The sequence below is a fragment of the Netta rufina genome, assembly GCF_964035555.1.
Source record: "Netta rufina genome assembly, chromosome: Z".
NCBI classification, from domain to species: Eukaryota; Metazoa; Chordata; class Aves; order Anseriformes; family Anatidae; genus Netta; species Netta rufina.
Window position 1 is genome coordinate 74742942 of NC_140126.1, and position 21592 is coordinate 74764533.

Genomic DNA, 21592 nt, shown 5'->3' on the forward strand with positions numbered 1-21592 from the left:
AGAGGAAGATTTTATTAGAAATCAAATAAATAACACATACTATGTTACTTGTTACTTATATCACTAGAAGTAAAGTTTCACGTGGACAACATTATATTTACTTTCGCGGATGTGTTTTATAAACAATTTCACAATCCTCCCTTGTCCTTTGTACAGATTTTGCTAACAGCTATTGATTGACTACTTAAAAGTAAATAGTAAAATTTAGCTGAGCATGGGCTCGAAAAATGGCATGGTCCCGGTGACTATAAAAGCAACCATAAATAAAGTTATTTCTAATTCAGTTTATTTAAGTGTATATTTTGTAATTATAGGACAAGAGAGGAAAGACAGTAATCGCAAAGGTGAATTCTTTCAATGGGAAATGATTAACAATAATTTTCATGATAATCTTTACTGAAACAATTATACAGTTGGAAAAAAAAAAAATAATAATAAAAAAAAGAACCAGGAAAGACCTGTTAGGTTGGAATCCAAGTCCCGTATCAGTAGTGCTTTGTAACCTGGGAAAATGAGGCAGAAGAGCTTTATGCCATCTGTTCAGTTCCATCCCTAATCTGCGTGTTGCCTTATGGTTACCTTAAATTAAGGCAGTAGATACTGACTTTCCAGGACCTGCTGCATTGGCCAGGATCTCTGAAGATTTCTCTGCTCGAACTCTTGAAACCCTCCACAGTCAGGAAGGTGGCAGATGGCAGAGATAAGTACTTCTACCCTGCTGAAACAGGTGACAGCTAAATCACCTTCTTCAGCAAATTGCAAAAGGAGCAGCCTAGGCTAGAGACCTGGCTTTCGAGAGAGTTTATTCCATGTGATATAAAAATTAACAGTTCTCAAATATTTTATCCAGACCAGTTTCTAAATAAGTCAGATAATGTATTTCTAGAATTTCCTAGGATTTATTTCTGTAATCTAAACATATTTAGCTGTCAAACAAACAAAAATCCCACAAAACAAAAACCAAATCCAATAAAACAAATAAACAAGAAAAGGAAAAACAACATTAACAACAAACAAAACCCACCTCAATGGAGTCCTGTTTAGCTGTATTTTGGAGTAATGAGTAACAGTCCTACACTTCTTAAACATTCTTCTCAATGCTTCCTTCTATTTCTCTTTCAAATTTACTTTCTCTTTGCAAGTGAAGAAGCAATGTAACTATATGAGAAAATGACAAAATTCTATCACTTTTGCATTTTAACTTTACTTGCTGAATAATAGATGGCTTTTTCATACTTTGAAATACTTTCAAGATACATGGAACTTTAAAGGCTAGGACACTATTCAATGTTTAATGACAGATCCCAGAATTGCCTCTTTGCAGTTTAGAACTAATGGGGAAGCAATGTAATACAATCAGGGTTGATGGCAGAACATAACGCTAAAAAATACATATTTTTTACATATTTTAAAAATAATACTGATTCTGCATGTCTAAATTTAACTTGCCGTATTCGCTAGTTAGTGAATTACTAGTTATTTATAGTTATAATAATTAGTTATTCACTGAAGTTACGCACCACAGGCACCTAACTCCGCATGTTCATTGAGAAGACACAGATTTTCATTACCTTTATTAACTGGTAAACTTACGGTTTTTGATTGCAAAATCACTTTCTTTTCTTTGAATTTTGCTTAGTAGAACAAGTATCTTGCAAATTCACAGCTTTTCTTGAAATTCTTTGAATAACAAGCTATATTTCGAATGTCATCATTAAATTGATCTCATACTTTACATAAAACTGCGTGACATTAAAATGTGCCAAAGTGCTCTCAGCTTTAGCTGCTGCTTTATCATCGTAAGACAGTACCTGACAGTTCAAATATACAGCTGGGCCCCATAAGTTATATTTTGTCACACTGATGCTGGGTAACTTTTTGAAAATTATACCCTCCTGTCAAAGAAATAAAATATGACACTGTTGTATGATATCAATCTAATTGAATGTTTTTTTTTGTTTGTTTGTTTGGTTTTTTTAAGGTATTCATAAGTTATATGGCCAGACTAAACTTGTAAGAAAGGACAGTATACTTCAGTCTTTAGCACTCCAAGCTCTGTTTCAATATTTTACACACACAAATTCCTTTTCAAAGGTACTGGTCATCCACATCTAGAAACAAAACTATGAAGTGAGCGTTTCACAGATTGGGAAACTGGCCTAATGCAGTATTTTTTCTAATACAACATTGAAATAACCAGGAACAATTACAAAATGCGACAACTTAACAATTCTTTAAGGACTATATTAAGCAAACATGTCTCAGACTGGTCTTTTTTCTTTTCCATTTTATTTGGCTGTGAGGTAGTTCAGGATATTTCAAACATTTCTATAACTGCAGTTATTGCCTATTACCAGGGGCTTACTTTTGGAAACATTATGCTACGAAAACTTTTTAAATTTCCATTTGAGCCCCATAATATGGTTGTTGAGAAGTTACTGTAATGCATATGGGAAACAAAAGGAGAAAAGGAAAATATATTCGTATGTATATGTATGATATAATCTACAGCTAGACAAAGCAAGAATCAAGGAAAATAAAAATGTGCTTTTAGGGTCCATTAAGATGAAACGTCTCAATTTACAGGAGTTTCCTGTCTGATTATAATAACACATACAAAATTAAATGCATAAATATTAATTTTATGTATCACATAAGATGAAGGCAATGAAAAAAACAATGTTTACATTTATGGTTGACTCATTAGTGTTTTATTATGTGAAACACTAGGAGGCATCAGTTGGGTGAAAAAAAAGAGTTTTTTTTTTTGTTTTTTTTTTTTTTTTTTTAATGCTAAGAAATTAACATAGAAGTAATCAGCTTGCAAGTTTCATATGTCCAAATGCTAAAGGCTGTACATTATAATTAAATTATGCAAATAGCCAAAACTCTCCATTGTCCCGGACATATCACAGACATAGTTAATAATACATGGACAACGTTTTATTTCTTAACTGTTTTCAAACCAATCTACTGCGTTCACATGTGCAACACAAAGTATAGTTTTACTTTATATTCAGTATTTTAAAAATAACAGAATAAACACAAAGTAAGATGACTTACTTGTATTCCTCAATATTATACTTTTTGGTAAATCTGCAAAGAACTGACATCTCGTACATACTCTCCTCTGCACGTAAGCTCTTAACAGGGTAAATGCTGTGAATTTAGTGTAGTCCCAAGCACTTTAAGAACTTTTAATTGCTACCTCAAGATATCATCTAGGCAAAAATGGTTTTAAAAATCCCAGAACAACCATCTCCTATATTATATTTCCTCAGAACAGTGAATAAACAGAACTTTTAAAATTTTGTGTAACAATGCCACAAGTTGCTATACCTTTTAGGATCAAGTAATACAAAACCAGTAAGGTCAAAACTGATTTTTACTTCCTTCTAATTGCATTAACAATGACTAAGCAAGAGAGTTATAGTTGTCTTATAGAATAATCAATTGAAATTGAAGTGTGTCTTGCCATGCTGCAGCAATCAGCCTTTATCTCTGCCCAATCAAAATGACATGTGAACTGCCTAATCCTTCTTTTGTAAGGCACGTAAGACTTTGTTGTCACTGTTGGTTTTGTGAATCGCTTCTATAAGCTGGTCTGATTTCCTAAAGATGACAGATCCCGGTGAATAGACAAGCTCTGCTGCACTGCAGTCAATGAGAGGGTGAGATTAAGGTGGAGGACTAAAGACACTAGCTTTTAATCACCTGTCCACATGTAACATTGTGCACCAGTTCTGAGAAAATTACCTTAAAGCTGGACACAAGACCAAAACAATTCCTATACTTAAGGAAAACAGAAAATCAGGATTTTTTTTTTTTTACAGTTTTTCTTTTGCACAACCAGTGCAAGAAACCTGAATTGTTCTTCTAAGCCCATTTTGCTTCTGAAATAAGATGCAAAACTGTATTTTAAGACTTTTCAAATACCAGAATTATATCCTTACTCTTAAGGCTGAAGTCTTCTAGCTGTTTGCAATTACACAGATAATTCTTAGTATATTATGTCTCAGTTGCTACAGAGCCTAAGTATGGGCATAGAAAAATTTCCCTGTTGAAATCAAATACCAAGATTTTAAAAGTTCAAAATACATCACAAATATAACTGCTTTGGTTATTCTTCAAAATGCTGAAGAAGAGAGTATAAACTTGAAATTATACGACAACTACATATGCTCATCTTTATAATATGTGTTTTCAAAAGAACACCATCACATTATATATATGATTTTTAGAAAATGTGTGTAATTTAGAATAATGATGTCCAACAGGTAAAATGGAGTCTACGTATCAAAAAAAAAAAAAAAAGCAAAAAAAAAAGCTTTTTTTTTCTTTCAAACACCTGATACTTGCTTATGACTGCTAGCTCAATGAGATGTAGAAATACTACTTAGCTGTCTCTGAAGATGAACTGAACTATTTTGCTGAACAAGAAATTAACCTGCGATAAAGAAAAGTAAAATTAAAATAAATGAAGACGGAAAAAGTATTCAATTCACAACTGCTGCTTAATTCTTTATCTTCTATAAAGATACATTTATCTACTAAATAATGAGTATCAAAATCTTTCAGAGGTAACTTTTAGAAAAAGCTTAAGAAAGCCTCATTTTCTTTGTCTGCAATGCTTTATATATCTCAGAAAGCACAGCTGTTTAAGATAAGTATCTGGTTTTTTTTTGTTGTTGTTGCTTTTTTTTTTTTTTTTTTTATACATGTTGCAGACATGCAAATAAAGAGAGATATTAAAATAGTATGAAATTTCAAGAACATTTTTCTGACCCTGTCATTAAAGAAAATTCACGGCATTCTTGTGAATTTTCTTTTGACACTCCAATATTGGAAGCTGAGAAACATAATGCTAAAATATTTAATCTCACACACATTATTTAATACCTCTTTCTATAAGGCTCTTAAGACTAAGTTTCTTTTTTTCTTGGTCAAGTAAACTTAAGAGGATTCAAACATATCTGATTCCCAAATTCATTTACAGGACATCAAAAGTGGCATTCTGTTCATCTTTTTCCAAAGAGAGCTATGGGACAGGCAAGAGCTTTAAGTATTTTAGGGACCTGACCCTGCAAAATATTTTTTATGTAACTTCTTCATTTTCACACAAGTTGTCTCAGCTTTATCAGTGGGACAAGCTGTGTAAGTACTTTTTGCAGGAAAGGTTTTCATAGTCAGGTCCCCACATTACCTTCTGATACTAGCTACATAATATATACTGATAATATAAAATAAATATAAGTATAATAAGTATATTAATATAAGTATAATAAATATAAATTAAATATATAAACAAGTTTTTAAACTAAAAAGATGTATACTACGAGGAACATGGAAGCCACAAATTAAGGGCCATTCACTCAAATTCATCCCTAAAGAAATTTTCCATTACTTCCAAAGGGACTTAAGTGTTAGCAGAGACTTCAGAATTAGACCCAATATGAACTATGTATTCGTTAATATAGAAAGAATAATATAATAGGTGTTTTAATAAAATTGATAAGGACAGAAACTCTTGTGATTATTTTTTTCTGACTTGGGGTTAGGGTCCTAAAATCATGCAACAAAAATAATTTACGAAATAATGAATCCCAAAGTGGCCAATTGCATTTAGTGTTTAAACTGGAAATCCATATGTAATACAGAGGTTAAAACTGGTTCACAGGTGGTTTTATTTCCATGCCCTGCCAAGCCTCTAGGGATTAGAGTTATTATACTCCATATTAACAGTAGTTTTCAACCACAATACCCTGGAAAGTGCCAGTAAAAAAGAAAACTAGTCACATTTACATCTAAAATATTTGGTTTAGCATCCATCCTGTAGTTCTTTTAAAGTAAAGATATGAAACTAGGACATTTGCCATTAAGCTGATCAATGGATATGTGCTATGAAAATGCATTCTGTGTCAAGACAATTCTTTTCTGATCACCAGTAAAACACAGGCAAATTGTATTTCTCTACTAATTCTCTTAAATATTTTTTCTTAAGTTGTGTATAACACTATCTGATTTTAGGATACAGGTATTTGCTAATAATAATTATTACAGACAATAAAGAAAATAGAACTCTTCTAACTCTTCTGTAACAGACAATGCTTAAGTTCCCACAATAATTCATTACGTTTTATTTGGATTTTTTTTTCCCTTGAGAAAATTCATGATTAATTTATCCTTCTTTTGCTTTTCAGGCTGACATAAGGTCACACTAAGTTTCATGGAAAATGCTAAGTATTATAGTTACATAATGTACCAATAGCCTTACAAGTCTCTTATTTACATTAAACTTTATCTTAGCCTATAAGTACATCAACTAGAATAGCCAGTTTTGTGACTCCCCTGTATTCAAAAATACAAGAATTACTGAAAGTACTATGTAAAGACTAAAACATACTATTCCCAAAGAGGTTCGTTGGCTATGACTTAAGTACCCACATCGATGCAAGGGGTCTCTCCATCTCAAACTTAAGTACTCACAGGAAAGATGCACAAAGTTAAACAGTTGCAAGCATGCATTACCTAAACTCAAGAACTGAAGAGCCTATGATGCAATGAAGTTCAAGAGCATTTCCCTCAAACTGGATTGTTTCCCTAGTCTGAAAAATCAGGGTGCAAGCACTACAAGGTCATAGCATTTGGTGAACTATTAAAACAAAACAAGCTTCAAACACTTCACGGTATCAAACATAGAAGTGACATAAACTAACTTCATCAAAGTTATGACATGGACAAAGACAAGTCTGCAGTAATTTGAATAGCCAGTGATTTAACTATATTACTTGTCTGAAAAGTTACTTGTAAGCAATTGACAGAACAATCGTACTCTTAAAAAGTCTGCAGGCAACCTTACTCCCAGTCTGCATGCACTGACTGACACATTCTTCAAAGGCAATAGTAAACGTTCGTAGGGCTTCTGCCCTATGCCCCGTCTATTTTATTCCGACGCTGAATTTCACATGTACTTACATGATAAACATTTAGCTGTTTGGGTGATCAGACTAGTCCTGGAGATATTTTCCTTTCATAGGAAAGAGCAAAAATCCCCTTACTTCTTCCAGCCTTAAATATTCGCCACCTGGTTCAACATGCAGCCTCCTTGAATCACACACACAACCTTCGAAGTCAATCCAATAAGGAGCCAGAAGACGTCTGGTGTGTGTGTGTGTGTGTGTGTGTGTGTGTGTGTGTGTGTGCGCGCGCGCGTGTGCGTGTGCGCGCGTGTGTGCGTGTGTGCAGCGTGGAGGAGGAGAAAGTGGCTGAGCTGCTGGTCGGATTAAAAGTAACCGGACTCGTCCCGAGAGCGTCCAGGAAGGAAGTGACAGCAGGCGAATGGGAAAAGCCGAGCAGCTCACAGCCTTTGTAACATCGCGGAGGGGAAGGGGGAGGCAAGGAAGGGATTCAAACTACACGCCTGACGAGGTGTCTGTCCTTGTCTGCGGCTCTCCCTCTTCCTCCCTTTTCTTCTCCGCGTCTCTATCTCTCTCTCTCTCCCACAATCCCAACCGAGTGACTCTCTCCTCCCGAGCTGGAGAAATAATCAGTTTCACTCTTGCAAAAAGGGGGCGGGATCAGATCCCGAAAGCGTTTTAATAAAACAAACATAGAGCAGCGGCAGCAGCAGCAACTCCTTTCCTTGCCCCTCTAGTCTAAACTAGATTGATAAATTACTCCACTACACTACTTTAATTATGTATATGGTATGCAGAATAAATCACTGAACATCAGCACCTCAATCAAGCACTTTTTAAATGATAATTGCATCTTGGGCGAATCAATCTTTCCATTCCTGACATTTTGCTAATTTTAGTTTTACGGTGGGGGTAATGGCATATGCCACACGCAAACCTAATGACAATCCTTTATTATACCGCGCCACGACAACGCGGAGAGCCAGTGCATATTTTCCCCCTTCTGGCGAGGTACAGTAGCGTGAGGGCGCAGATCCCTGCGAGGAACCAGGGGGGTGGTGGTGGGGAAACACATCCCGGGGCCGCTCCGAAAGCGGCAGCGCAAACGCTGCGCACGCCGAGTTTGCGGCGAGCCAGGCGAGGGGCTGGGAACATCCTCCCCCCCCTCCCTCCCCCCCCCCCCCCCGGCACGTCCGAGCCCTGCGAGCGGGCAGGGACGGCCGTGCGAGGCCGGCGAGGAGCTTTTCGGGAGGGGACGGCGCTGTCAGGGGGGCAGCAGAGCCTCATCCATCGCCGCTGTCACCAGCCGGCTCCTGCAGCGCCCCGGGGACGCCGCTTTGCGCCCCCGCTGCGCTTCGTGTCCCGTCCCCTGCTCCTTGCCTGCCGGGGCTCCTTCTCCGGAGCCCTCTGTCTGCAAAGCCACACAAAAGTCCTCGGGCTCCGCACCCGGCCCCGGGCGCGGAGCTGAAGCGGTGGCGAAGTTTGGGGCAGCATCCCTCAGCCTTAAAACCCTGCTCTCCTCCCCGTGCCCCAGCCCAAATCACAGCCGTCTCTCAGGGATGGTCTCGGCTCAGACTGATCCACGGCCGTGCACGCCGTATAAAAGGGCAGGACATTTTTTTTTTTTTTAATAGTTGCATTCGGTCTTACAACCAGGACTGTGCTGTATGTGAGCTTGAATCCAAATCAGGCGCGTGTAATACTCTGCGAGTAAAACTGGACTTTGAAGATACTTGTTTTTATTTTCATGTAGATAGCCAACTTCTACAACCCTTTGAGAGCAGCAGGGGAGTTTATAAAGGCACAGACCATTATTTTTATGATAGATTACGGTACTGGAAATAGGAACAGCATGCATGATAAAACCAAAACACTGAATTCAAACAGCAGTGATAAATATATATTTGGTTTGTTTTAATACAAGTTCTTCGTCTTGCAGTCTTTTCCCCTATAAACATCTCATTGGGCCACTGACCTACTTTGGAAGCTCCATATTTGACAGTGAATAAATGTCTTCTAAATTCTACTGTACTTAAAACGCGGATGCGCAAAGCACGGCCAGAGCAAAATGAAGCTCTAACAAGCACCCTGCGATCGTTCTCAGCTCAGATTCCTGGAGACTTGACCTCCACTGACTACAGGTCTCAGGGTGCCCTAAATCTCGTGAGGAGATTTAGACACAGAGAATAGACAACTTTTAACCGGCAGACAGTTACGTGGTATAAAATACCCCGACAAGAGCAGTGCCGATGTGCCTTGAACCACCAGGCAGCTAGACTTCAGCCAAACACCTTGTGTATGGAGGTGAGAGGCACAGGAGTGTGGCAGGGTCAGCAGTGGAGCCCAAATAACACTGGGAATTTAAACTTTCTCAGCCACAGGTCCGGCATGAAGCGCAGGAGGAGAGGAATATCGAATAGTTACATGGGTTACATCGCCTTGCTATGCCTCTTCTGCAGGCAATTTTAGTCTCCCGGCGCGGCACCCAACTTTCCAGTAATATTCATATTTTCTTAGCGGCAAAAATAGAAAACTGTGTTAAGACTTCACACTTTTGTGCTCTAATTGAAAATGACTGTCATCTGCTTTATTTTGTGCAGGATATGTAAGTTTTCAGGTTTCTGGCTAGTTGATAACACAGCCCTTCAAGTGGCAAGACAGAACTTGAGTAATATCATGTCCTGAAAGCAATTATCAGAGTAGGCAAGTATTTCAGAAAATAAAATATACAGCAGTTTAGCACATTTACAACACCTTCATGCGGGCACTGGTGGCCTAATCTTTAAATAGTTGTGACCTTCACATATTGGGAGTATCTTTAAGCCATGCCAAGTTTTTGTCATGAGTACAATTCATCAAATGCATGTAAAGGACACCTCAATTTTTAAAACAGGGCTCAGATGCTAGATGGACAAACAGATATCAGGAAAGGGATTGTGCTTTCTCACTCATATCAGGGTTAGATAAGGCATAAATTTGTGCAATATCTTTTGAAGTATTTAGGATTTTTTTTTTCTATTTTGCTGTATTTAATTTTAAAATCTGGAGTAATTTCAAACAGTGAAAAACCTTTGTTCTGGTGTCTGTACTTGTACTGATGTTCCACAAATGCAACCTTTTCAAATTTCTGGCAGGAGACTCAAATCCACTCTTTCTGCTGTTGACAGGTCGTGTGTAGGTCTGCTGACTTTTTTTTTTTTCCCTCAGTCCACCACCTGAGGCATTCACCATCTTAAACAGCGACACATCAGTCAAAATGCAATAATTATAAAATCAGACCTCCAAAGTTTTATCTAAGAGTGAAACGTGCCCAAGTATCTCTTTCCTTTACAAGTATGATTATCTCAAGGTGGGCTTAGAAAACACTCCTTTGAAGATGATTATCAAAGTCCATTTTTGTTCTTTTGTGGCTGCTAAACATACCTTTCCCTTAGGAGAAATGAGGTTGCCAGCTAACATCTTTTAATGGCATTTAAACTGAGAAGAGGTAAGGTTACTATGAAATGATCCACCTCCTTTGCATCCTAACCCTGGGGTGGCTTGGTTTCTATTTTCCGTTCAAAGTTCTGCTCAACCCCACTCCACTCCACGCCTCGCTCTCTTCCACCACCTCCCTATCTTGTAAGAGCAACGCAGTATAACACTTCTTCCCATGTCTGGCTGCTTTTAAACTTGGCCCACGCTGGGTGCAGCGCTTGAAGTGAGCTTTACAAAATTATTTTAAAGTGAGCTGGGGCGGTTGCCACAGCAACCCACCCTGAGAGAAATCGAGGCTATAGATTAATCTACCCCATAAGATTATTCAACAGTACTGTATTTGTTCTTCATTCATTCAGAATATTCCCTCAATCCATATTCTTTTCTGACGATCAAAAGATATAAACTCGGATAATTTCAAGGATACATATTCCAGGAGCACAATTTAAATGCTTTGCAAACCACAGTACAGAGCTGAAATGTACATGATTCTTTGCAAAATCATTTAATTGCAAAAAATATTTGCAAGATAGGCACAGCTGACACATGAACTTTAAATAAAATGGCATGCCATTACTAAAATGGTGTTATATACATCAGGCAATGATTACAGAAAACCTTTGTCACAGGTGTACCTGTAAGTACATAATACAGCAGAGCTTGCTCTCCAGGCTTTGCTTTTAACATTAAATCTGAAAACAATAAATAGTACTTTGTAATACCAAATGCAATAAATATTAAACACTCACCACATACACCCTCTTTATTGTCAAAATCATCCGCCTCCAATGCTTTACTTAATCTTTTCCATAGTAGTTACTTCACAGTTTACAATTCGTGTTCGGCACCTTGGATGTTTAAAAGCACAAAAGTAGTGTATTATTAAAATGCAAACCCATAGTACTTAAATATATTTAAAGAGATTTATGAAACAATTTCTATAAAAAGAATACAAGCCTTTACCGATGTGCACTTAGGACTAAAAGGAGTATCACTTGTAAGTAACTTGAAGTTTTCAGCTGTCATAAACTCCATCTAAATCCTACCTCAGGGATGCTGCGCTACCCATAAAATTACAAAAGCATTGATCTTGGACCCTACTAATCCTCCAGCAGGTACTTAGACAATAATTTACGCGCCGATGTACACTTTGAAAAGAAGCAGTTGTCCCATTGTTTAATAAAGGCCAATTGAAAACACGCCGAAATGTTAAAGCCCAGGCTGTTAATTCCTTCCCTGTTGCCCACAGCTGCTTGCTGTGCCGCTGACCCAGAACGTTCCCCCTGCGGGAACGCAACACCCGGCACCCCAATGGTGGCTTTACAACAGAAACGCCCGTTTTTGGACAACGTGGGTGTGATTACGTGTGGGGAGGGGGGCGCCTGAGCCCGCAGCAAACACTCGGCTCCACGGCGTGCATCGGGGCAGCGGCGGCTGCGCTCCCACCCCATCCCCGTTCCCTGTGCGCGTTTGGCCGGTACCCTCCTAACGTTTGGAGTTTATTTATCCTCCTAATGAGCGAGGAGGCGGTGCTGGGTCCCCGCAGCCCCGCCGGAGGGCGCCGTGCAGTGTGTGTGAGTGTGCGAGTGTGTGTTTCTGCTCCTGGAAGGCTCCGTGGCCCTTGCACCCCTTATTTTACCCTGGAGTAAAACTCATGGCCTCCGCGGGGACCTTGGAGGTAGCCTCATTGGCGTCATTATCTCTGACTTCCCAGGCTGTCAGAAAGTTGCTTTTTTTTTTTTTTTTTTTATGTTCCCCCTTTTTACAAAAAGCGGGATTTGTTTTCATGGCATTTTCCCCTCGATGGTAGTTTCAAGGGCTTTAGTGGGGAAGAGACTGATTGCAGAGGGAAAAAGGCTGCCAAATGCACTAAGTCAACAATGAAAAGGGGGGTTGTTTGTTTTGTTAAATTGATCCTGTTCTAGTAATCTGAAGTGTTACATTGTTACAAAAGGCAGTTTCTGAGGCTGTAGCTTGCAAGTTGATATTGTCCTCTAACTACCTCACAAACGGTTGTCCAAATATTATTTTTATCTGTGATTTTTTTTTTTTTTTTTACTGTAGTGTTTGCTTTGTTTCATTTTTAACGGTGTTTTAAAACTACAGATAAAGAGAAACTTCTCTGTTGACAAATACACTTTCTTTCAAAGATTAGATATTACTAAAATTGTCCCGAAAGTGTAAAAATAGCTTTATTACATTGTGAATGACAACACAGACTAATATTGGACAGCAGAGATCTGGAGCTAGTGATAGCCAGTCTTCCAGTTTGCCACACATACTTTTTAGAAATAGGTTTAAGGCCCGTCACTTCTTTGAAAATGAGGCTGCATTTGCATCCAAAGGAGTTAACAACTCCATGGAAAAGTTAAATTTAGTGTTTTATGTGGAACTGGGATGCTGTGGGGCTTACGCACCAGATCCAAACTCCCCTAAAGTCTGTTGAAATCCAATGCACGCTGATGGGTTTTAGATGAGACCCTAAAATGGAAGCTCAGGCCCACATCAGCAGTCACACAGATCCTATTCCTGCCTCAGACTTAATCTTTGGAAACGATTGAACTCCAATACTGGGCACTGCCTCTCTATAAGGTATTCAAATGTTCTCATCATCCTATGACAGCATTCCACCAAATGTATAAAGTTTATATATACACATATGTATTTTAGGGGGACAACAGTTGTAGTCAATGAGCTTACTTAAGTGTAGCTAAAGGAAGAATTTAACCTACTAACCTTTCCCCTGTTGAGATTTAGGGACTCCAAAAATGTGAGTCTAGACTTGCATGGAAGAAATGTATCAAGGGTTTTGAAGTTCGTCAGTGTTAGCCAGAAGTAACGAACAAAACTTTTGTCTCAGGCAAACTGAAAAGCTCGGTAACAAGTTTCAACTTTTCTATTTTTTTTTCTTTCAGAAATATCTTCTGACATAAAGTTAATTAGGTGAAATTTCAAGCTAAATGGGATTTTTTCCTAAGCAAAAATATAAAAATAGATTAAATATAAGCTTAGAGTGGAAATTTAGAGTCACTTTCCCATCTTAATAGTGTTTAAGTACAGGAATGTATCTGAAGAACAATTTTGGAAATGTTGTCACTTTGCATGAACTGCTGTTCATCAGTCTGATTATTCTGCATCTTCATATGCCTCAGAAACATTAGATTTTTTTTTTTTTAATTTTTATTTTTTTTTAACAAGACATTTGGTGGAAATGTAATTCATATGCTTTAATACAACTGTGACTGAAGTTTACCTAGATTAGCAAAAAGCCTCCCCCACCATGAGATGCAGTATCCTTGCTGTCATTAAAGGCAAATGGTAAACCAAGGAGACGTGCTGTGCTTTGGTGGTCTTTGTCCTGAACCAAACAGAGATGGACCTGGAGCAGCTGTGGGATGCCTTAATGTGCTGTAAGGACCAGGTAGATTGCTGCCTACTGCAAAGGACACCAAGAGTATCTATTGCTAAACTTCCCCATCTATCTTTTGGTATCACATGCAACCTCTAGGCTTGATGAAGTGGAAGATAAATTTCATTTTTTAATAGATGTGTTTCATTTTTAATAGATGTGGTAGTAGATGGTTTAAACCTCTTCACCATTAGTTGAGTTAAAAAAAGTTTCTGTTAGGACAGTTCCCCTTGCCTCTCTCTAAGAAGAAAGTTTCCTGAAAAATAAGCTTCAGAATGAGCACTGTAAGAAATGCTTGTAACTGCCATTTTTTTCATTCCTACTAACACATTTATTTGCCCACATGATTGCCCCCAGTGGAATAAATAGAATCTTCCTTTGATCTCCCTTCATTTTGGAAAAAAGAGTGGGGGGAAGATTTTTTTTTTTTTTTTCAGCTATTTATTCCCTATCCTTTAATGAAATGGTATTGCCTAAGGTATTGTGATATTTCCAAATATTTTGCCAAAAATCCCTCAACCCAAAACAAAAAATATGATTGCACCCCCTTACTAATTGTGTGATACTCAAGCATTTGTCTATCTTGCACTGCATGATGATGCGATACAGAAGCAGACAGCCATAGATGGCTAGAAAATGCTTAATTAAGTATTCTGCAGCTGCTACAAATTAGATCAGCATCTGCATCTGTGTAGACAATGAAATTCATGATAATTTTGAGGGCCAAGCAAAGTAGAGATTTGTTTTGGATAGGCTCCCTAGCCACAATTCAAACAAAATTCAAATCAAACCTGTTCTAAGTATAGGAAAACAGTGGTCAACTTCATCTCCTGTTGCTGAAGGCCACTGTGGTTCGTCGTCCTGGCTTCAGATGCGATTCCAACATACCACAAGAAAGGCTGCTGTTATGGCATTCCAAGAGGAAATGCCTTTTTTGAAAAAAATAACATAGATGTATACTTTTTTTTGAGAAGCAAAATTCTCAGGAGTTTTGTAGAGTAGACTGAGATGTATTTCAAATAAGCACCCAGATTTTTGGACGTTTCTCTGAGAATTTGCATCTATTGCAAATTGCTTACCACTTTCTGTAACTGAAGCTTGAGTAAATGATATGCAAATTTAAAAGGTCAATCATCCTGTCTGTTATAACAGAATATGCCGTATGATATTTGCAGCACAAATTGAGTATAGCACAGAAAAGCAATGGATTAGTTTATGGAATGAGGTAATAAAGATTATCAAGAGGTAATATGTTAGTTTGTGGATATTTTGAGAAAATCCACTTTCTATTTTGTTTGTAGAAGTCCTCACTACTAAGTTCTTGTTTTTGTTTTGCATTTGAGCAGCTCCAGGCACAAGAGTTGTCTATAAATGCATCTTCTAAGCATTTCCTAAGTGCTGGTGTAATATCTTGATAATACTTCTATTATCAAGATAATAATTAATATGAAATTTTATTAGCTGTTTCAGAGAGGCCATTTGAAAGTTGACAGCTCTTGTTGATATGTGAGGAAGAACTTGTAACCTCCATGGCTGTAAAATGTAATTGCAGAATAGTTGGGTCAGCCTTTCGATGCGCTTGTGCCACTTGTGTCAGTCTATATTAAAACTTCCATGAGCCTCCAGCTGTGATGTCATCGGTTATAACTCTTCCCATGGAAGCATTTTAAATACTGAGGTTAAAAGGAAACTAAGCCTCAGAGGTCATGTTTGGATATGTACTTTGGTTTAGATGTATTTCATCTGAAGTTATTGTTGCTGTCATATGATCTAGTTTGAGCATCTCTGCACAGCTCCTGGATGATATGGACAGGTTTAAATTCCCAGTTCTGTCCTGTTATGTTCTGCAAGCCTATGCCAATCAGCCCAATTACACCTGATTTCAACAATAATTTTATGGACAGCTACACTGACATGGTTAAAGGAGAGGAAACCTAGCTGCTAAATCAGGGAAATTTCTGGACTAGGGGTTGCTGTATTTGTCAGCCAAGTACAGACCATATAGAGCCAACGTCCTTTGATTTTTTAATTAGTCAGTTAATTTCCAGTCATATATATATAGAAATCTTTTGAACTGACCCATAAACTGTGTCACTACCCCCCTCCATTGTTGAACTCTTAATAAATAAAAGTTAAATGTTTCCATTCTGGTAGCACTAGCTGTTGTCCTTATGTTTGGTATCTACAGGAGCCCCTTTTCTCCAGTACCTCCAGACATTGTTGTCCTCTTGGTGGTGACTGAGATAAGGAGTAAGGCCTGGAAAATAGGAGTGTGTTTGGTCAGGAATTAGGAGGGTTTTTTTATATGTAAATGAGAGTGGAGGTTCTTTGGAGGTCCAGGTATTTAGAAGTAGTGAAGATGGGGAAAAGGGCATGTGGGTGTAAATACAGAAGGACTATCACTAAGCAGGATAGACAGATTAAGAATTTCTGGATTAAACTGAGAGTCAATGAGTAGTTCCTGCATCCTTTTTGTAGACCCAGAAGCTATTGCAGAATAGCTTCTCTCAGGAATGGAGGGACATGTGCTTCTTTACTCAAAGTGGGAAACTGTTCCCTCGTGTTTCTTGGCCAGAATACAAATCAAAATATCATTTCAGTGAGGCTCTGTGTGCCTGACATCTAAATGCTATCAAAAGCATAGTGGTTGAGGAGTGAGTGGCTAATGAAGTCAGACAGTGCAAGGACACATAATTAAGTGGGTAGCCATGTCAGTCCATGGGTAGGGACTATCTCCCAATATGGAAGTAGATTATTTCACAACCTCTTCAATTTTTTTCAGCATTGATAGACTCTTCATTAACTTTTATAATTATTGCGCATGATATTAATTTGTTATTACCAAATATTTTTCTACATTATTTCAAACACAGGAGATGGACTGATACTGGGGAAAAAACTATTTGTGTATAGTTATATTGGATATACTTTCCTTTGCTTTCTTATGCCAGCACATAAGACAGCAAAGAAAAAAAAAATAAAAAATGCTGCAGATACCTATAGCACAAATCATACAAACCATTGATTCTGTATACTTCTGTATCATTGTTAAAGTAGAGAGAGAAAAAAAAAATTACTGGGGAGATCATTTTTCCTTTTTTTTTTTTTTTTTTTTTTTTAAGAAAAAATACAGAAAAGTTTGTTTTGCTGAATTACTGGTTAACTGCTGGGTATTATACTAATCACCTTTTAATTTTTTGCCTTGATAGATGCTGTCATGTTTCAAGGTACAGCACATTGGGTACATTAACATTATGTTGAACTTCATATACTGCAAGCACAGCTTTTAAGTATGTATGTAGTACTAGCATTACTATACATATATATTTATATTAACAAATAAAGCAGTAATTTCTGTTTCACTCATTCTGTGCAGTTATTTTACATGTTACCATCAAACTGATATGCCCTAGCTTAAATCTATATGTTTATCTTAGTAAACTGCATTTATTGAACTTGATTTAGAACCCTGCGTGTGTAGAGTTGCATTGTGCATCTGTCGTTCTTGAAAATTTCTTTAATGGTACTTCCAGAACTTGCTACATAATGCTAGTTGCTTTCAAAGGAACAAAATCTGATTTAACCATGAAATAAATGGTTTATACTTGCACTGGAGAAGAAAACTCAGTTAAGGGTCTGTGCATCTGTACATTTCAACAAGGGGCAGGTTTCAAGGCCAGCCTTGTGCAGGGTGAACTGGGATGAAAAGGAATAGTGGGGAGGAGCTGTGAGCAGCCGTGGGGAGTGGCATGGGGACGCCAGGGGTGTCTCCATGTGTCCTACAGGGACCACAGAGGGGTTCAGGCACTGCCCAGCTGGCAGCCACTGCAGCAGCCTCAGAGTTCATGAGGCAGCCAGGGGAGGCAATGACTGCTCACATTGCTCCTGAACTGGCAAGGAAGAGAGTTCCCTTCTCCGTTGCTCCCTAACGTGCCTCTGTTCCTCTGACTTTTAGGGAGATGCTGTGCAAATGATTACCACTGGATTTTTGAACAAAAAGTGAGTTAATAAAAGGCCTTGAGAAAGCTGTATACATTTGTAGAATTAGGTTTTGTTTACTCTGCAAAGGGTATAGAAAGGGTATCGTTATAAATGTAAAACGTATATATACACATATATATGTACACACACGCTTTACATACACAAATTCATAAAAGAAATATAAAATGGAAAATACTCATGTTTAAATGTGGACTTATAAAGCAGTTCTAAGGCAACTTAGCCTACTTTTATCATTTCTACCATGCAATTTCATCTTTGTATCTAACTTCTAAGTGCAACTTCATTGCCTTCAGTGGAAAGTTTCCTGTTTTCACCAGTGTAAGTATAGGATAACAAGGCACAATATGCTTTGAAAATACCACGCAGCACTGTATGAAAAGCCTTGAAATAACTTTTGAAGAACGCAACATAGAGTCACTAAATCATATTTTTGCAAAGCTTTGTGGTTAAATATTTTCATGCGCTGTGGAATAGCTATAATATAGATGTCTTCCTGACACTAGACTTTGGATTTACTGGAAAAAAACTAACGTGGTTGAAAGCTGGGTTCAACTGTAGCTTTTCAAAATAAAAAAGATAAAAAGATAGTTGAAGAATAAATTACACTAGTTAACAAAATAGACAACTGAGAAGAACCAGGGAGTGGATGGGATGTTGATCTCTTAGTTAACAGGGAAGGTCTGGCATGGAAATAAATACATTTTCCACATATTTTAGGGTTGATTCTGCTTCTAATTGAAATAGTTGTGAAGTTTTAGTAAAATAATTTTTTTTTTCTATTTTTAAAAAAATCTCTCAGTATTTCATATTAATAATAGAAGTATTTTAGAACTTCATTGAACATGCTTATCCCTGACAATGAGAAAAATAAGAAGCAAAAAGACTAGTAAAAGGCACACATATAAATTTGATTCTCTAGATTGCCAATGTGTAATCTCCACCCTTTGCAATGTTAAACAACCTTTTTCAAGAAAAGTAAAATACTCTGTTTTGGAGTTTCATTTTATTTTTTTTTTATATATATTTTTTTTTTTTCCCCAAATACAGTGCAGAATAGACTAACTTGCTAGGAATTTCTTGAAATTACCCAGGAATTTTTCACAGTAATTACTGTTTCTGAGCCTTTAAAATCAACACAGTAAAATGCTGATGAGATTACAGTTCACGGAAATAAAGGCTCTAAAGCAAAGGTTATGAATTTTCCTTGGTTAGTGCAGCACGTACAATGCCTAGTTAACTCTAGAAACTGCCCTTACTATTTACAATCCTCTGATTTAACAGTGCATGGTTTTAATGTCTGTTTAGGGGATTTAGTTTCTATACTACAAATGTTATTCATGAAACAGCAATTTTTTACAGGCATTGCTTAGTTCGAAGGCAGTCCCTTTCATACTTCATCCAAGAAAGTATCTTGGATATTTAGAGGTTTACTTTATACTTTGCCTAGTAATGTTTTATTCTATTGGTCTCTTATCCTAAGATTCAGTAGGATATTTTTGTACCAAACAAAGTTGTGATGATTTTCAGACAGCATGTTCCAGAAACAAAAATGATCTCTGCCGGTCTTTTTCTGTCTCCCAAAATGAAGAAACGCCTGATCTATCTCTAGAGGTTGGAGTTCCTTGTCAGTTTTACTGGTCCCACACCAAGTAGTCTAGCTTAAAAAAATAAATAAATCAGGGGATGCTTAAAAGGGCTTCAGATATTATTATCTGGCCTAATCTTAGTCTGTCGATTGCCGATAAATCATTATTTTGACATATGGGGAATATCCACTACAGAAATAGTATAACTGTATATTGACATACAATTCCTTTCTTTCTCCTGTTAGTGTCTTCTATGATGTGCATGTGAATTGTGGATGTGGAATATGTTTCCTCAAAAAGATTCATATGGTCAAGTTTTCTCTCTGTTTACTTGCTTAAATAAATGTTTTCAATTTAACACAACAATTTGTAATGAATACTGTGAAACAAAGTTAAAAGAATGAGTTCTTGAAATAGAAATCATAATAAAAATGCTTTTCTCCCCTCCAAAATATTTATTTTAACATGTGGTCACATTTTCCTACATTTTCACATTAATTGAAATCTTATTGTTCTAGAAGAATAAACCTTCTTCCCTTCCTTTAGTTTCCCAGCTCTTACAGAAATTAAAGAATACACACGAGGGCATAATTTGTGGTTTTAAAGTAAGCATAATTGTGTAAATTCATAATAAAAAGCATTATGCCAAGGCAGTACTCTCATACAGACCATTTTGTAATTTGTCTTTCCACTTTAATGAAAGGAAACAGTTTCTTCTGATAATCTTCTGGTGACTGAGTTTTACAGAATGTTCTAAGTATTCTAAATTTCACTCCTCCTATTACCAAATAATCTTATATTGATGTCCAGAAGGAGTTTCTAAGGCTCTGGAATGTCAGCTGAAGCTTCAGATACTGGGAACCGTCTGGAGACAAACAAAGCCTTCCTATTTATTTGGAAATTATCACTATAATTCCTGTATTTTAAAGGAGGCAGTTTGGGAGGGGGGGGGGGGAGGGGTTGAGGAGGAAAGGGTACAACACCAGTGCTGCGTCTCTTGGTGTTCCTGTATGTAATCTTGTATGCTTTTTGCTTTTAGATTCATAGAAACAAGTTGAAAAAAAACAGACTATAAATATCCAGTCACTTTCAAGAAACTTTTCTTGGCAACAGAAGCTAAAATCAAGCACCATATCAAATAAAATGAGAATCATGCTACAAAGCTTATCTGCTTTCTCTTGAAGAAAGCTTTGTGAGCATAGCCACAAGCCTGGAGCCGAGTCACCCAGTGCTGTGGCAAGCAGAACCACTCTAAAGACTTAAAACCTTTTTTAATCATTTTCTCTATTAAAACTCACCAGTGCCCTTCTTCTGCTTCTCCAGGAAGTTGTACCCGTCAGCACCTGCTGAGGGCTTCGTTGATCAAACCAGCAGGTAAAAAAAAAAAAAAAAAAAAAAAAAAAATCCCGTAGAATAAAGCCAGACCAGCTGGCTTTGAAGAGAAACCCCCCAGTTTGGGTTGTGTTTGCCTCACTCACCCTCTCCTCATCAGCCCTGGGCTTTTTCTCCTTTGGTTGTTGACCTGTAGGCTGCGTGATGCGGGCGCACAAGTGTCTGGCAGGCTAAGGTGCACCTGCCTCTGTCACTCCTGAGTAAATTTAGCTGTAAAAGGTATCACTGACAAGCAGATCTTTGTCAGCACTGGCAAACGAACACAGCATTGCTGTCCCCCTTCAAAGTCCGCTGCGAGTTCAAGTGGAAAATATCAAATTGGTCGTCTTAACCAGGAATTGCTTCTTCGTGAAGAAAAAAAGGACAAATTGCTTTCACATGGCACAAAACTTTCCTCCTTTATATAGATATTAAAATTACATTCCAAGAATAATCTCTGAACAAGACTGGGTTTTGTTCTATTAATTGTGGCTGGAAGGAAACTTTTTTAATGGAAATACAGCATACACATATTTCAATTCAGGTTATTAAACTGTGTTAAGTATTAAAGTTGATTGCCTTTCTTTTCACTAACTCATTGTGCTTTTTTATCCAAAGAAATATTAGAAGACTAAAACCTCTCAAATAGGAGGTATTAATCTCATTCCCAAAATTAGAAAGCATGCAGTGTTGAGAGACTGGATGTCAAAATTACATGTTCGTAGCACTTATGCAGTGGGTATCTAGGAACCAACCACTTTTAAAAGTGGGAGCTAAAGTAAATGGGAGTCTTCTGAGAGTGAAGCCATCTAAGCTTCATGTTGTTGTCC

The 21592-nt window shown here is 37.5% G+C and overlaps 1 protein-coding gene across 8 annotated transcripts in view; it reads right to left on the reverse strand.

Moving 5' to 3' along the window:
- The window catches only part of MEF2C (myocyte enhancer factor 2C), a 139957-nt gene extending 119102 nt beyond the window's left edge, over positions 1-20855 (reverse strand). For 7 of the 8 annotated variants that reach the window (XM_084304864.1, XM_084304870.1, XM_084304867.1 and 4 more), the window contains exons 1-2: positions 20690-20855; positions 11144-11242 (exon numbers count right to left, since the gene is read on the reverse strand). The gene's annotated coding sequence lies outside the window, so the exon portion shown is untranslated. Of the gene's footprint in view, positions 1-6975; positions 7195-11143; positions 11243-20689 lie in introns of those variants that run through there. The other variant, XM_084304865.1, reaches the window with a different exon arrangement.
- Positions 20856-21592: the final 737 nt, after the last annotated feature.